This window comes from Nymphalis io, chromosome 18, assembly GCF_905147045.1.
Source record: "Nymphalis io chromosome 18, ilAglIoxx1.1, whole genome shotgun sequence".
Taxonomy (NCBI): domain Eukaryota; kingdom Metazoa; phylum Arthropoda; class Insecta; order Lepidoptera; family Nymphalidae; genus Nymphalis; species Nymphalis io.
The window spans coordinates 9618420-9636303 of record NC_065905.1 but is presented as its reverse complement, the minus strand read 5'-3'; the positions used below and the strand labels follow the sequence as shown (position 1 = coordinate 9636303).

The following is a 17884-nucleotide window of genomic DNA, read 5'->3' as shown; positions in this document are numbered from 1 at the left end:
TCGGGCCAAACGACTCGGAAACGCGTGGCATCCCCACTCCGTGGAATTTACTTGAACCGATCGGCGCATACGGGCGTAAGCTTTGTCGTACCATTCAGAAATCCGTTGGCCGTTAAGATTTAAACTTGGAATTAGAACACGGTTACTCATAAATTTTGTTCCCGCTAACAAATTTTGTATACGTTATCCTTTGAACTAAACAGATAAATAAACGTCTTATAAAATGTTAGCTAATACATTATTTTACATATAATTACGTGTTCTGTTTTTTTCCAGAAAACTAAAAGGTAAAAAATGTTTAGGGAAATTGGCTTTAACTCAGAAATCATTATGTTTCGGTCGTTTACATATATGACGGTGTAGAGATGAAATATGACAGACTTTGTGCCAAATATATACAAAAATAGACGTTAAGCTCTTTAGCAAATTTTAAAGTATTAACAAGTAATTTCTACATTCTCATAGTTAAGTTTTTAACCGCTTCGATCGAATTTCCGAAAGCCGAGATGGCCTAGTGGTAAGACCGCGTGAATCTTAACCGATGATCGTGGGTTCAAACCCAGGCAAGCACCACTGAATTTTCATGTGCTTAATTTTTGTTTATAATTCATCTCGTGCTTAACGGTGAAGGAAAACATCGTGAGGAAACCTGCATGTGTCTAATTTCATTGAAATTCTGCCACATGTGTATTCTACCAACCCGCATTGGAGCAGCGTGGTGGAATAAGCTCCAAACCTTCTCCTCAAAAGGAAGAGGAGGCCTTAGCCCAGCAGTGGGACATTAACAGGCTGTTACTGTTACTGTACTGTGATCGAATTTATATTAAAAAATATAATCCATTAATGAAATGACTGTTTATATTCGAATAAGGGCTAAATTAAATAACTATAATTAATTATTGTCAAAAAGGGACGATTGTTAAAAAAACAAAAACGAATATTTTTTAAATGTACTAGCGATTAATTTCTGTATCGTCAATAAAATTTACGTCTCAATAGATAATGTCGATAATAAATTAATAAAAGTGTTTGCTTTCTGTAATAAAATTGAAAATAAACCAAAAAATTGAAAATATGCGCGTTAGTTTAATATTTATTTTAGTTACATAATAATTATTTACATTAAAGCCTTAAATATAAATTTAAAAAATTAATGAAAAAGCTACTGTGACGGCATTTCCACTTTGACTATAACTAATGATTACTTTTAACGGATGACACGCGTCAAAATGGTGTGTCACGTTGTCAATTTTTAATATTGCACGAGTGAAATACGAAGTGAGTTCATACAGAATGGCACTGCAGCTCTTGAATAATTTTTTTCCAATTACCGGACAATGGGCTTTCACTGTCACGAACTAGATCCTGTTAAGGACAAGCAGACTACTGGATGTCATCATCATTTGCTTGCCCTTGGCCCATTTATTTGGGGTCTGTGCGGTCTCATCCATTCATATCTAAGTATAGACAAATATTTATATGTCTTACTGCCGTGTTAGTTTAGTAGCTTACGAGGTCTTGAGATCCTTGTTTCAATCCTCGCTTCGAACCAATAAAATTTTTTATTGAGTTTTTACATCGATATTACACTCCCTTGCCTCGGAAAGCACGTACAGCCTTTGATCCTGCGTCTGAACTTTTTGTGAAGTGCAGTGTTTGCGCTTACACTTATGTTTTATAAATTAAATTATGTCCCATAGACAGCTATTCTCCTTTGATAATTTAAAAACAAAGATCTCCGCCACACATACATACAGTTTGTAGAAATCAAAGTGTATGAAGTATATGTGTTTCGGAGATCTTAAGCGTTGTCAGGTCTATGATTTCAATAGACACGAATATATTTACCTCAAGAAATGTAGAGACAAAATAATTTGTATAGAATGAATTGTATAGAATTGACATTATATATTCCATTAAAATTAATTAATTATTTTTCAAATAAAGTGAAAATACTACAAAGGCTATTTAATAAATATTTAGCAATTATTTATATTAATGTAAAGTGACGTATGTAGTTGGCACAGTAATAATAATTTTCATCAAATTAAAAATAGATATTTTAATATATACAAATTATATATTGTTGTATAAGCAAGTTCTCGCAATGTCTTACTTCCCCGCCGAGCACGATGACTCACGAAATCTCCGAGGTGCTTGCCCGGATTGAACCCGCAACCTTGTTTCTACCCACTGGGCCAACTCAGCAATTAATTATGCTAGACTTGATTTATTACTGACAATGCTCACTTAGATTGTTGTCAGATCGCCAAATGTTCTGGAAATTACTGCAATTTAATAAATTATTAGAGAGGCTTGAAATGTAATAATTATTACAAAATTGCTAATTACCGGTACAAGGAACATAACATTTTAGTTCCCAAGGTTGGTGGCGCATTGGCGATGCAAGGAATGTTTAATATTTTTTTTTTTATAGAATAGGAAGGTGGACGAGCATATGGGCCACCTGATGGTAAGTGGTCACCAAACGCCCTTAGACATTGGCATTGTAAGAAATGTCAACCATCGCTTATAGCAAATGCGCCACCAACCTTGGGAACTAAGATTTTATGTCCCTTGTGCCTGTAAATACACTGGCTCACTCACCCTTCAAACCGGAACACAACAATATCAAGTATTGCTGTTTTGGCGTAGAATATCTGATGAGTATATTTCTTATAGACCAACCTTTAGGGTGGTTTTCCCTTACTATCAGGACGCCAGCCAGCCCGCCTATTTCATAAAAAACAATATGTTTTCCAAGATTAAAGACATTGTTTTGAAGTATTCATGTAGATAAGATAACGTACAGTCATACCATGTTTCTAAGTAAACTAATCTGGTCTTTTACAAAATCGTGGAAATAGATACCACATCATATTTTCAAACATTTATGTGAAATAGAATTAGAATAGACAGAATTTTGTACAATACTGTAAATAAAATCTTTCGTCAATAGTAAAAAAAAACAAAACTACGTCCTTTCAATATTTAATCAAGCCATGTTAAATTTAGTGATGACGTTAAAAAGCCAATAACGCGTGAACGATCAAGAAAAGCCTAACGATAACTCAAATACATGTATCAAATTATGATAGCAACTTTAGAAGATATTTGGGAACAGATGAACATACATACAAAATATACATTTTCAAGGGAATGCTTGGAGCATAAGCCATTTCGCTGGTCCAATACCGTCGTATACAGGTATCCACATAATGTTTTCATTCACCGAAGATCACGAGAAGTACTATAACTCCAAACATGAAAATTCAGTTTAGTTTGATCGGGTTTGACCGCGCAATTAACAGTTAAGATTGATTCGTTCTAACTGGGCCATGTCATTTCTTTATTTTCTCAAGTTCACGCGAATGATGCTGACGGCGACGATGATATGCCCCGAGCGGAGCACGGCAGCTGACGCCGATGCATCCGGATCCGGATTTGCGGATCTCGAATACGTATCGAGGACGGCCACGCAAGGGTATGCCTGCAAAGATATATTTCGTTCCCTGCGTGAGAAAAAGCTAAAATTATTGTTCCGTATTTAGGCTTAGGAAGTTTAAATAGTTCTAGGTAGGACAAATGTACTCACAATAGTCTTAATAAATAGCTTAAACCCTTACAAATGGCATATCTTGCAAAGACAAAGCTGATAATGGCGCTTAGAGATCGCGGACACCTACATTATATTTGCCTTATCTTTTTAACTCTTCTTAGTAATATAAAACATACTACTGACTTATCTAATACCTTTGTTAAGTTTTTAAATTTCTGTTTTGTTTGGAACTGCGTAGAGATGTTGGCTCACTCTGCAACTTCTATCGCATCTACCACGGGGAATGCTCCGAGCAATTGTTTAAGCAGGACATCGCGTCAGAATTCTAAATTAAAAAAAAATACAATAAGAAGAGCTTGCTCAAAGGCCGGAACTTGAAACCCACTCTACAGCTTAATAAGTTAATCCGCCATTGATGATTTTTGTAAGTATAATAATAAAACCAGCATAATTTAAATATTATATTACAAGAACAATATGCACAAATAAATATTTTATACAAACTTTTATAATCAAACGATGAGATGTTTTTTTTTTTATTAAATATAATTAGATAACAATAAAGTAAACGTTTAGTGTTGGACGGTAACTGTAAGTATTGATAGTAATATAATATAATCAGAAAATTAATATATAAATAATATAATCAGAAAATTAAGTCTAAAAAGTGGACCAACGATATTGTAAGGGTCGCGGGGAGCCGTTGGATGCGGACAGCGCACAAGACCGACCATCGTAGAAATCCTTGGGCACTTTGTCCAGGAGTCCTAGTTTTCGGCTGATATAATGATAATGATACATATATTAACAAAATATTTGCCAGTGTGTACTAATATTTACTTTAGATTCTTTTAAATTATTTGCTTGGTGACAGTTTCGTCATGTGTCCACCATCTCTCCCTGGATCAGCGTGGATAAGCTTCCTCTTTGAAAAGAGGCCCGGAAATGATATATTTACAAATTACGTACGTTAGCGTATGTCTAAACGGGTATTGAACTCACGAAGATCAGCAGCGAAGATTGGTTCACGCTTACAGAGCGTCATATTTTATTCTAACTAAAAATAGCGATGAATATCGTGAAAAATATTAATATTTAGAATTCGAATTAGCTATTTGTATGTTTTGATGACGTTACATTTTTTTGCATTTAGGTGACACAGGTCGTTTAGTTTCTGCCAAATAATATGAACCTGTGATTAGTAAGTTGAACACGTTTTAATTTTAATATAAGATATTGGTCTAGCGCAATCGTGTTAAAAATATTAAAATATCCGAACACACGATAACAAAGATGAAATCTAAAAATAATCGAACGAACATTATTTTGTAATACTTCTAAAAATATTTGAACAAAAGACGTTGCGATGAGTAATGAAACGTACTCGTACATATATTCTATGAAGTATTGAAGTAAATGTTTACTATATGTATATAACAAAATAGTAACAACGTTAGTTTTAAACAAGAATATATAAATCACCAGTTTACAAAAGGAAAACTTCTTAATTAGGCGAAAAGTGTTATATAATTAAAAAAAAAATTTTTTTATTTATATAAGTGGGCAGACTGGCAAAAAATAGATGGTAGGTGGTCGCCACCGCCCATGAACATTACTACACACTACGTGTGTGGTACCTACCTAGACGGGCTGTCACAAAGTTCTGCCACCAAGTAAATCTAGCAGTCATCACATCAATTAGAATAAAAAAAAACAAAAGCCAGTAAATTACGGATTATTACGTACGAACGGCTACGGATTTAATGTTACAAATTATATATTTTCGTACATATTGTATTTATGTGTATTTGTATGTAGGTAATAAACCGTTTTTCTTATAAAACATTCATTTTTATTTAACACACAAATGTTTTTTCCCGCACTTACCAAGATATAAATATTTTTTAGTTTGCTGTACAACAATGAATGAATAAATTAATAGTTCACATTGTTCCTTCATGTAATCTATCAACTAACCCTTAGTTGATAGTTTACATTCTCGCTAGACTTATTATGAAATAATATCCGGTCGGTGAGAGAATGAGTCCCTTACAGATCCGTGATCGAATGTATGAGGTTACTTTAAAGAATTAAAAACTTATAATTTATGATATTTGTATATTTCTACGCATATTTAATAATGAATTAGAAAACATTAATTTAGAAATCTATACAACTCTGTTACAAGGTTACGTCATAAACAGATTATATTGCTAAGGTCACCTTAATAGTGCGACAGGGATCTTGTGGCGATCTGATATTGATGGCTGGGGTAATTATAGTAAAAGGGTTACCAGTTAATAGAAAAACCTTACTTTTAAGGAATACATCGTTGCAATAGCGTTTTTCGATCGTGTTTTGTCTTATGGATTCTCATCTTATGGAAATCAAGAACAGCATTCATGTTTCCAAAAAAACTGAGTATAAGGAGCAAAAATACGCCTAAAAATTTATAATCATTCTTAATATTGATTATCTTCATTTAATGTAAATATTTTAACACATAGTATTATGTTAGGTATTATATCTAAACAAAATAATAAAAGCACATAGTGTACATATTTCAGGTTATTTCACTGCATTCGCTTTACCTTTGCCATAATCATCACTACAATATTTATCCACAGCGATTATCCAACGAAAGTTTAATTCATCCCTGCTGCCTGCCAGTTATGATAAGTAAAAACGTTATTATTATATTAATGTTATATTATATATATTCCATAAAATTTATTCCATCCGTTTTAATTGACGAGAATGTAGGATTTCAAATTAGACATTGTATCAGTTTTCTGTTGTAGCGGCTGTCAAAATATGACACTGACACATAGATGTCGGTATTCATTCCGATTTTGGCTACGCGCCAAAATCCCCTAACTAGTTATGGTCACTAATATACGTCAGGAACGCATTTTCACAGCAGCCGGACTTCAGCATGTTTGGCTTTTTATCATTATTATTATCAGATACGAAATGCTCTTCGATATATTATGCCAGAAACCTTTACAACTCTCAACTCAATCTGATTAATTATATAGGAACGCGTACTGATCAAACAAAGGCACATTAATTTTTATATACGAAACTACCGGTGCTTATAACCAGCACACTCCGGATCCGGAATTTAATTCATTTTTGAAAAAGATTTTTATTTTTTTATTATACGTTTACAGCTAGAGACATTATTTTATCAAAATGTTTTGAAGAACAATAGTCAGAAGTTATACAGCCATGCAACAAAAAGGTCTGATATAATGTCATGTAATGGGATATAAAATATTATATTAAATAAATTGTAATCTTGTAAAAAGACGATTTTAAAGTGCTTTCAAAATCCTATTTAAATAAAGAATAGTTGATATATATTTATCTTAACAACAAATGCGAATATTGCATATTATAATATTTTTAAATTAAATTAAAGAGTTTCTTTTAATTTATTTTGGGAAACAGGTGTGCAAATTGGCATCTCATGGTGAGCTGTCGTCTTATGATAATATCTCTAACACTCCTCGCCAAAGCTATTATAAAATACAAATAACAATAATTATTTATGATTGTAAAAATGGCTTCATAACTCATCGTTAGATTAAAAGATATAAGCGAATAAACAAGCTCATCAAAACCGACTATCCTTACATATGTATATATGCGTACATATTATGTAAATCGTGTAAAATATTTTTAATTAATTTACATAGTTCTACATAGTTCTACTTCTAAATAGACTTACCTATATTAAGTTTGACTTTTTATACCTAACACCCACCTACCCTTCAACTAGCAAACCAAGACGCGGTTAAAAACGTGTTATATAAAATCAAAATATTTACATTTAGACAGACCAAAGAGTACAAAATTTCAGCTTTCTAGACTAAAGATTTAGCTGTGCATTAAAATAGTCGGGCACGGCGAACGATATAATAAGCTTAGATAAATTACTAATTGCCCCATTAAAAAGCCCCGTTGTTAACTACTTCACAGCAGTTACCTGCTGGGATGCCCCTTATCAATATACGTGTATTCAGATTAGTACCATAATCATTAATAGTGACCTTATTTCTGTATCTATAAAGTTTAAAATGCATTGACATCTGTTTACTTGTTTTTCCTCAACAAATTTTATGGAATGTTTTATGTATTTTTAAAACGAGTGCGTTTTAAATATAATCTAAGTGACACATCCATTAATATATATTTATATATATAAAATAGATAATTGCCTTCAAGAAGAACAATTTTCATTTAAATTTTCGATTTTTTTTAAATAATTAGTTTATTTAAGAGTCGAGATAGCCTAGTGGTTAGAACGCGTGAGCCTAAACCGAAGACTGCGAATTCCAAAACCGGGCAAGCAAGCACAACTGAATATTCGTGTTCTAATTTGTGTTTATAATTCATTTCGTGTTCAGCAGTTAAGGAAAACACCGTAAGAAAACCTTTCATTTATGTATGTATGCACCTACATGCATTGGATTAAAACATGCCTTTTCAATAGTAGGATAGCCTAAGCCTAGCAGGAGGTCATTTACAAGCTGTTGCTTTACTTTCCAGCTTCAATTGAATCATGAAGTTGTAAGTATTTATAAAACTGTAAATACTATAGAGATTAGTTGTACTGCAGAGGTCATAAAGATAATACTACTGAAAAGAATTATTATGAAAACATTTTTTTTCTTTAATCATGAACAGGTATAAGATAAGATAGCAAAAACATGACTGCAGAATTAGTCATATCTATTGAAATAACTATTAGGTGATTTATTACTTATGACTGCCTCGTTGGTCTAGTGGCTTTATGTAAAGCCGCTGACCCGGAGGTCCTGGGTTCAATTCCCGGGTCGGGCCATTAAAAAGTTATTTTGTTTTTCTGTCAGAAAATTCTCAGTAGCAACCCGAAGTCCGGAAGTTGGCAGTGTGTACACTCCCGTGCCTCGGAAAGCACGTAAAGCCGTTGGTCCTCCGCCTGAACTCTTTCCGAAATCGACCTGGAGGACATTATTATTATTATTATATTTAGTATCAATATTGAGACTAAATCCCGGATTAAGATGCTAGGGATTAAATATTTTCCATCCATTTTCAAACTACAAGGTCCATTGTAAGATAGAATATTTTATTAAATTAATTTTAATTTGTTTTAGAAAAGCAGACGAGAAAATTATCCTGCTGATATTAATCTGCTGAGTAATCCTTTCTTAGTACATCTTGTATTGCAAGGCTAGTATAAGTTTAAGTAACTATTTACTCCATCAAGGCTCTGTAAAGAATGGTTTATAAGATTATTACATTACTCGTATATTAAGACAGTGCAATAACAGGCATCATGTCCCTTTTAAACGAGAGCTTGTAAATACAGCGTAATAAACATTTTAGAATAATAATAGAAAAATGGGCTGTTTCCCACAAAAGTGCATAAAGAAAAAATATAGTCTTACGAGAAAAAACCACTGGACTTAACAACGAACAAACCACCTATGACCTCCGATTTTCTTAAGCTAAAGGTCATGAATACAACCTGCACCAGCACAGCACGGAGGAATAAGATCCAATCATTCTTCTTAAGAGGAAATTTGCCCAACAGCGGGATATTTATAAGTGAATAATAGGTCCAGTGACAAAAATACTGAAAGTATTGAAACCGATATAATTGATGATGAATGTGATGTTACAAATGATGAATGTGATGTTAAAAAAAAGCCGAGATGGCCCTGTGGTAAGAACGCGTGAATCTTAACCGATGATCGTGGGTTCAAACCCGGGCAAGCACCACTGAATTTTCATGTGCTTAATTTGTGATTATAATTCATCTCGTGCTTTACGGTGAAGGAAAACATCGTGAGGAAACCTGCATGTGTCTAATTTCACTGAAATTCTGCCACATGTGAATTCTACCAACCCGCATTGGAGCAGCGTGGTGGAATAAGCTCCAAACCTTCTCCTCAAAAAGAGGAGAGGAGGCCTTTAGCCCAGCAGTGGGACATTCACAGGCTGTTACGGTACGGGTGATGTTACATGAAGAGTGTAGACATGAGTGTTGATGGTAAAAGGCAAGATTATACTAGATAGAGACAACATATCTGAGAGTATGACTAGAGTGAGAGAGAGAGAGAGAGAAATTAATGGAAGAGTGAAACACAGCTTTGATTTCTAATACATAAATAGAAAATGGGTAAGAAAATGTGGATGAAGGAACAATACACAATTTTACCTGCTCTGTTAATCTCTAAAATATTTATTCTATACATAGACATTGTTGTTGTTGTTTTTGTAAATATTTTTATTGAATACAAAATTAAACATAACTATATAATAAAATTAAAAACATCAAATTCATAATGAATTTTATTATAAAGAATGGCTGTAAGAAATGACTAATGAACTTTCACTAAAAGTCAAACGGTTGGACAGATTTTGAGAAATAATCGTAGTAAAAAAATTACTTGATTATAGATACAAATAAAACAATCGTAAAAACGGCCAGTATAAAAATACCAATGTAACATAAGATAACGTAGCAACTAACAAACAAGGACGTACGGTCGACACGAGCTGAGTGGATTAATAAGTTATAATCAATGAGGGAGGTCGTCAACCAATGATCGAGAACTGATTCGTAAGATTTATGATATACATTATGCTGTCGTTGTACACTTAAACTAAAACGTAGCCACTTTTTTTTCAAGAATAGTATTGTCTCTTTTGAAAGAATTACAATGATGTGTTCCAATTGAATCAACAGTTTGGTCTTAAATGAGAGATGATATAGCGGATGTGTAAATGAAAACAAAGCCACGTCCTTATCAAGGACACCCTAGAAATTGGAGTGCCACAGTGGCAGGCCAATCGTCGGGACTTTATGGTAGTATACAATCGATCCCGTGACGAAAAGGAGGCGGAGTGGGTGCTGCTGGTTTTTAGTGGGTATTCCGGTGCGTATTCGGTACCGGCGAATCCTACATGGCCAGGGGAAAAAAGGACAACACTACTAAGCCCAAAAACTAACTATTAAAACCTCCTGCAGTGAGGAAGTTTTAGTGAATAAGAATTCCCAAATAAATCGGTTGCCCTCCAAGATCTAAGACATTTTTGTGATATTCTTGTCATTGACGTCCGTGTCGCTTGGTCGCCCGTATACCGTTAAGCTATTGAACCCGAATGTATGGAAATTATATTTTTTTTATTTTATCATCATTATTTTACAACTTATACCAATCTCGTTTTGAAACACGTGATCTCAACAACGCGCGTTTTCAGAGCGACGTGCGTTACGGATTTCATAAGAGACGTCAACGCGCGCGAAATGTTATCAATGAAAGAAATAAACAGGAAAATGTAAATACTGGATGGTTGACTCACAAGACAAAAACATTCCGGGAGTTTAAGTCATTATTATATAAGCTAAAAATATAAATGATATTCGAAAATTGCATGAAATAAGCTTGGCTAGAAGTCTAGAACTATCTATGTGAATATATATGTATCTACCAAACCGTATTAAAGCAAATCTGTGAAATAGGTCTTAGCCCAGCACTGGGACTAATTATACGAAATGTTACTTATTCACTCACTAAATCAATTACATTTGACATATAGCATGAAAATGAGACATCGATAAATAAAATACGAAGAATGCATTTACGAACTAAATAAACGTAAATGTAACACGCACTCATGATTACGTTTAAATTGTACTCATTGTGTTCTCTAAAACTATAACTTAAAATGATAAACTGTCATCATTATTTCGTACATCGTCCAAATGATTACAGCGAAAGAGAGAATCGAACTGTTATGAAAAAATTGTTACAACGTAAAATGAAACGCTCGGAAAAACATCATAAAAGAAAAATTTGAACAACAAGCTGTGTCGTTTGTGTTCAAAAAGGAACTTGTAAAGCCAGACATAAGGTCCATTTTTGGAGAATGTCAATTTTTTCTTATGATATTTTGGAATTGAATTAGTCTTTGCTTTTTTACAAAAAACATCAACGATCGGATCACACGCCACACGTATAATAAGATTTTACTATGAAAGAAACTATAAAACGTAACTAACTCACTTAAGTTATTCTCAATAACAAATTTTCACTGTATCAACTCATTTGGATGGACAAACAAAGTAACATTCATTTATATAATCCATAAGATGTTATATCTCTTGTGCCTGTAGTTACACTGGCTCATTAGCCCTTCAAACCGAAATACAACAATAATAATTATATACTATTTGGCGGTAGAATATGTCATGAGTGGGTGGCCTTGATTGCACAAAATCCTACCACCAAGTAAGTTGCCTGAAGGAAGCAATTAATAATAATATAGTAATAAATCTATACCGAAGGAACACTGAAGTTAAAATCAAAGATCGAAAAAAAATAATATGCATTATCATGATTTTTCTAAGCATCAAATGGTCAACCCTGAATTATTAAAGGGTATAAGCTGACCACGGCAACATGCACAAGCGATCCCGTGGCGCTCCTCGTTAAGACGGAAAGGGTTTTTTAGTGAGTATTCAGATGTTCGGGGCACACTCGTACCCCACTGTTCCCGTGGGGGAAACACGTAATGCGTTTTTCCAGCGTTAAAAAAAGGATGTAAGCTGATAATAAAAGATACACCAATGATACTTGTACTGCGTGCCGTTCACTTGTGTAATCGATGTTGCAATTAAGCAATAATTAAGACTGAATTCGCGAACTCATCTTGCGGCGTTCCGTAAAAGAAATAAATACGAATACCCGGAACATTGCTATCATCATTTGTAATAAGATTGCATATCATTAATTTCACAAGCTAGGCAATAAACAGACCGCAATTATTCACCCTTGACGGAAATTAATTTTTATCTACTTAAAGAATAAAATATAAAGGATGGAAAAAGAATGTAAAGATTAAAGTACATAAATTAAATGTATTTAGTGTTAAGTGTAGGTATGTAAGATTATCAAGGGTTAAATTTAAACAGGCCTTGGTGTTTATAGTGAAAGGCTTCGGCTTTGCGCTAAAACCGTATAGTGAAAACTGCCTTTTTCGGCATCGTATCTTGTAAATAGCTTTATGAGGCGGATACTCACTCGAGAATTACTTCGAGCTGACTTGTGAAAATCCTTTTGAACGGTTAAATTGCGTGCGTGTAGGCAGTAAAATAGATATCTCAAATCTTATAGTGCGGCTTATAAAGTCGTTGCAATTATAAAAACTTATTAAAATAACTATAAGAAAATACATATCTATAAAATAATTTATAAAATTTACACATACTATGAATAATAAACTTGGAAAGATGTGAGCTTTGCTGACAATTACACTGGCTCATCCACCATCAAAACCGAATTTACAGAATACTATAAAATAGCAACCTTTAGGTTGCTATTTTATAGTATAACAACGTCAAAACTCCGGCAGCCATGTCAACTAAGAAGTTTTGTATTATGTTTTGTACACTGACTTTGTGTGTTCCGGTTTAAAGTATAAGCTGGAACGAAGCAATACAAAACTGATAATGAAAAATTATGATTGGTAGTCGGGCTTGTACAAGGTTGTACCATGAATAGCTCACCAATAGTAAAATAAAGACATTACATAATTAGTAATGCCCATTTATTATACGTATTTAACAAATAAACAAAAATAAAAGTAAACTAAGAGTCTGTAAATATCCCACTGCTGGCCTGAAGCATCTTTACCTTTTGAGGAGTACCTTTTACCTTCACCGTTTACCGTAACACGTGAAAACGTAAATAGTAAATTAAGTAAATGAAAATTCAGTATTTGTAGACTATGGCGTCAAGGTTCCATACATGTGGCTTAATGTATCTTGATGATTGTGAGAATTTGTACGTAAAAGTATAACTCTTTTGACGTAACATATAAGTTTATATGTATTTAAATAATACTACATTCGAATCGTGAATAGCGAACGATATAGAAAATAAATATGGAGTAATAAAATTGTGAAAAATTGTATGCGTTGTCAGCGGACGGCGATGAAGAAGCAATTTAAGTTTTTTGTTAATTTTAATGGCGTAAGCTCCGTGACATTACATACTCCTTTGTAGCTGTCATTCTCGTAACTCGTTAATAGACTAACAGTCTTAACAGTATTGCCTGTCCGAATTTTAACCCGCAATCTTATTTCATGTATTCACGTGTTCTGACCACTGGCCCACCACGGCTCATCAATAATTTAATAACGGTAACAGCCTGTAAATGTCCCACTGCTGGCCTAAGGCCTCTTCTCCCTTTTTGAGGAGAAGGTTTGGAGCTTATTCCATTATGCTGCTCCAATGTGGTGGTTCCAATGTGGCAGAATTTCCGTGAAATTAGACACACAGTTTTCCTCACAGGATGTTTTCCACCGAAAATCACGAGATGAATTATAACCACAAATTAAGCACATGAAAAACTTCAGTCGTTCTTGCCCGGGATTGAACCCACGATCATCGATTAAAATTCACGCTTTCTTACCACTAGGCCATCTCGGCTTTTTTTAATTTAATAACATACTTACAATTAACTTGCAAGGATTTTTAAACATGTGCATACTCATCACGTGCTCCATCACATACAACATTTCTTATAATAATAAATCCCTCATTACAACTTGCAATTTATTCATATTTCCCAACGTCGCTCTCGGCACAACACGTGTCCGGTATCGTAGAGCCCATTAGTGGGGTAACCAACCGTTTTTCTTTTGAATTAAAATAATTCATTTATCTAGGAAACACAGTAACGGTTTTATTTCGAAAAATTTAAAGTCAATTTATTAATAAAAACAAAACTAACTTACATACATATAATACAGTTTATCTTTATAGTATAATATTTTCGACCAGCGGCTTCACCCACGTGTAAGCGCGGTATTATGTATCTTATGAACTTTTCTCTACCTCTGACAACGAAAAAACCAACTCTTCTGTTTAAATAAGACAGTTGTATTTATATATATATATATAGATATATATATTTTTTTTTTTATAGAATAGGAAGGCGGACGAGCATATGGGCCACCTGATGGTAAGTGGTCACCAACGCTCTTAGACATTAGCATTGTAAGAAATGTCAACCATCGCTTACATATCCAATGCGCCACCAACCTTGGGAACTAAGATTTTATGTCCCTTGTGCCTGTAATTACACTGGCTCACTCACCCTTCAAACCGGAACACAACAATATCAAGTATAGATAAGCGGTTTATATGTATGCTTAATAAATATTATGCTCTAAAAAACTGGTGACCAAAATGTGTCATCATCAGCCTGTTTAAGTCTCTTTCTCGCTTATACTATTAAAAATGACAAACACTTGTCATGACTTTTTTTCCAATATTGTAATCCTATTAATTTCTCAATAATATCTCGTGTTCATGTATGCGACGATCACGTTTTTTTTCCTTACATCTCGGTAATTCGCCATTTAACGTTACTTATAAACCTGTAGAATATTTTTTCCTGCATACATTATAATATAAGAAAAAAATATACGTGTATATGCTAAGTGAATATACAGCTATTTTCTATTAACTATTTTCTATCATTTTTTTCTGATTTTTTATTTCAACCACTGGTTAACAATGTAGATCTACGATAAGAACCAGCAAGAAACTCAAAAGTTAATATTATTCACAAATTAAATATCATAGGCATGTTAATAAAATGCAATTAAATTGATATATCCTGGCTGAACATTTGTATGAAACATATATAAAATGCCTTACAATAACTATAAAAAACAATGGTAAAAATAAGTGTCATAATATTTAAGACATCCAGAACGGGGGTTTCCGGATGACTTAAATACCCCCCCCCACCCCTTCAAAAAAGACGGCATTCAAAATATATGATTGGCTAATATCTAACCCATTAGATATATTACACACTTAACATCACCGCTCTAAGATAGATAAATAAAATTACACATTATAGCAAGTAATTAACAGTTTTGATAACAGGATCACCATGTCATAAGTTAATCGAGAACAGAAATTTTGGTAATAAAACTTACTTAAAGTAATAAAAGTAAAAGCCTTCAAATGTCAATGCCATACAACAGTCTCCTCTCCGTTGAGGAGAAGGTTTGGAGTTTATTCCACCACTCAAATGCAGAGTAACAGAGCTCACTTTCATATAATATTTCTTAATACTAAAATGTAAATCATGTATGATTTATGATAACGATGATGTCCTCCTAACCAATTTCAGTAATATAACATGGTAAAAATTCATTACCATGTTATATTACTTACTTTTAGCATTCTTTTGTTATTTCAAAAAGTTTTTTTTTTTCTCTATTATAATGAAGTATTCAATAATTATTGTTACAAAAAATAATAATTTTATCGCTACTATAAAATAGGGAAAAATAATTCAAACGTTCTGTATAAAAATAACATTTAAGATATAATTATGTATTTATTTTAAAGAAAAATATTTTCTTATAACACCGTACCCTTGAACTACAACCGCTATCTTTCGATGCGGCTACCCACAAAACAATTGTAATTTGAACGCTGTTGTTTGATGTATTCAATACTCTTTTATGCATTATTATTATTAATTTTACTTCTTTTATCCCTTCATTGTTTAAAGTGAAGTTTGTACCAAGAAGCCAATCAAGATCAGTGTCCAGTCCGACAAAACCTGAACGGATGGGCATCGTCTTCATATCAACTAAACAATAACTTTTTATATCACTTATATTCTAAAGTCTTCCGAGCGATACAAGACCAGGCAAGTATAATAATTTGCAGACTATATTATTCCATTTTAAAATAATGCAGAATATTAAATATGCTATTATTTAGACTTATCAAATTGTTATAAATATATTCAACTTACACAACAATATATAATATATATAGTCCGTAACAGCCTGAGAACGTCCCACTGCTGGGCTAAAGGCCTCCGCACCTCTTTTTGAGGAGAAGGTTTGGAGCTTATTCCACCACGCTGCTCCAATGCGGGTTGGTGGAATACACATGTGGCAGAATTTCAGTGAAATTAGACACATGCAGGTTTCCTCACGATGTTTTCCTTCACCGTCAAGCACGAGATGAATTATAATCACAAATTAAGCACATGAAAATTCATTGGTGCTTGCCCGGGTTTGAACCCACGATCATCGGTTAAGATTCACGCGTTCTTACCACTAGGCCATATACCTATATCATATAACTAGATAAAAAAGGCGCGCTTCTGAATAAATAAATCTGAATTGTCGAAGAGTCGGACAGTATGGTCGTTTTTTGCGCGACTTGTAATTTGTTATAAATGTAAATATTAATAATACAATTAAAACAAAACAATTTTGTTTTAGTAAATATTAATAATATAATTAAAACACATTATAGTAAAATTAAAACAAATTGTTTTGTTTTAATTGTATTATTAATATTTACTGAGTAATTAATTTACTTCAAATTGTTTAATTTTGGTGTTTCATTTATGTTATGATAATAGGTTAGTGATATTTTAGTTCATTAATAAATTGATCTAATATAATAAATATATTTCGTACCTCCTTGATTTATAATATATTTTAAAATAAGTGCTTAATAATTGAGACGATGTTTAAAATTACTTTAAAAGAATGAGTGAGCCATTAATTACGGATCCAAGGAATATCATAGAAGGCATAATTTGCTACTCTGTGTTGATACTATAAAGAGTAGTTTAAGCTTCTTGCAATGCCAGTGGGTGTAGGTAGGTCTATATACGACAATGGTCACTTATAATAATCAGGTACCACTTTTTGCTCGTCGTATTTCTAAGATAAATAGAAGGATATTATATCTGTTACTAGTCTAAAGCAAAACCCATATGTAGTATTTTTTTTATTATTATTATTTTTATACAAAGTCTTAATTATTTGTTCTGTATATGTCTTGACTATTGTTGAATACTAAATAGGAGAATTTCTATTCGAAATACCAGTAGTATTTACACGACCAATGGTTCTACATACTTTTCGAGGCTAACGTGTTCGACACTATTTCATAACTCCGAGGTGTTTTTAAGAAGATCTTGAAAGAAAATCCGAATAAATCTTTAAATATTAGATCCCGGACGTAATTAGTAATAATATACATGCGATGGCCTAGTGGTAAGAACGCGTGAATCTTAACCGATGATCGTGGGTTCAAACCCGGGCAAGCACCACTGAATTTTCATGTGCTTAATTTGTGTTTATAATTCATCTCGTGCTTTAACGGTGAAGGAAAACATCGTGAGGAAACCTGCATGTGTCTAATTTCATTGAAATTCTGCCACATGTGTATTCTACCAACCCGCATTGGAGCAGCGTGGTGGAATAAGCTC

General features: G+C 33.2%; 1 long non-coding RNA gene across 1 annotated transcript in view; it reads right to left on the bottom strand.

The window, feature by feature from the left end:
• The window catches only part of LOC126775502 (uncharacterized), a 366351-nt gene that overhangs the window by 84712 nt on the left and 263755 nt on the right, over positions 1-17884 (bottom strand). The window lies entirely within an intron of this gene.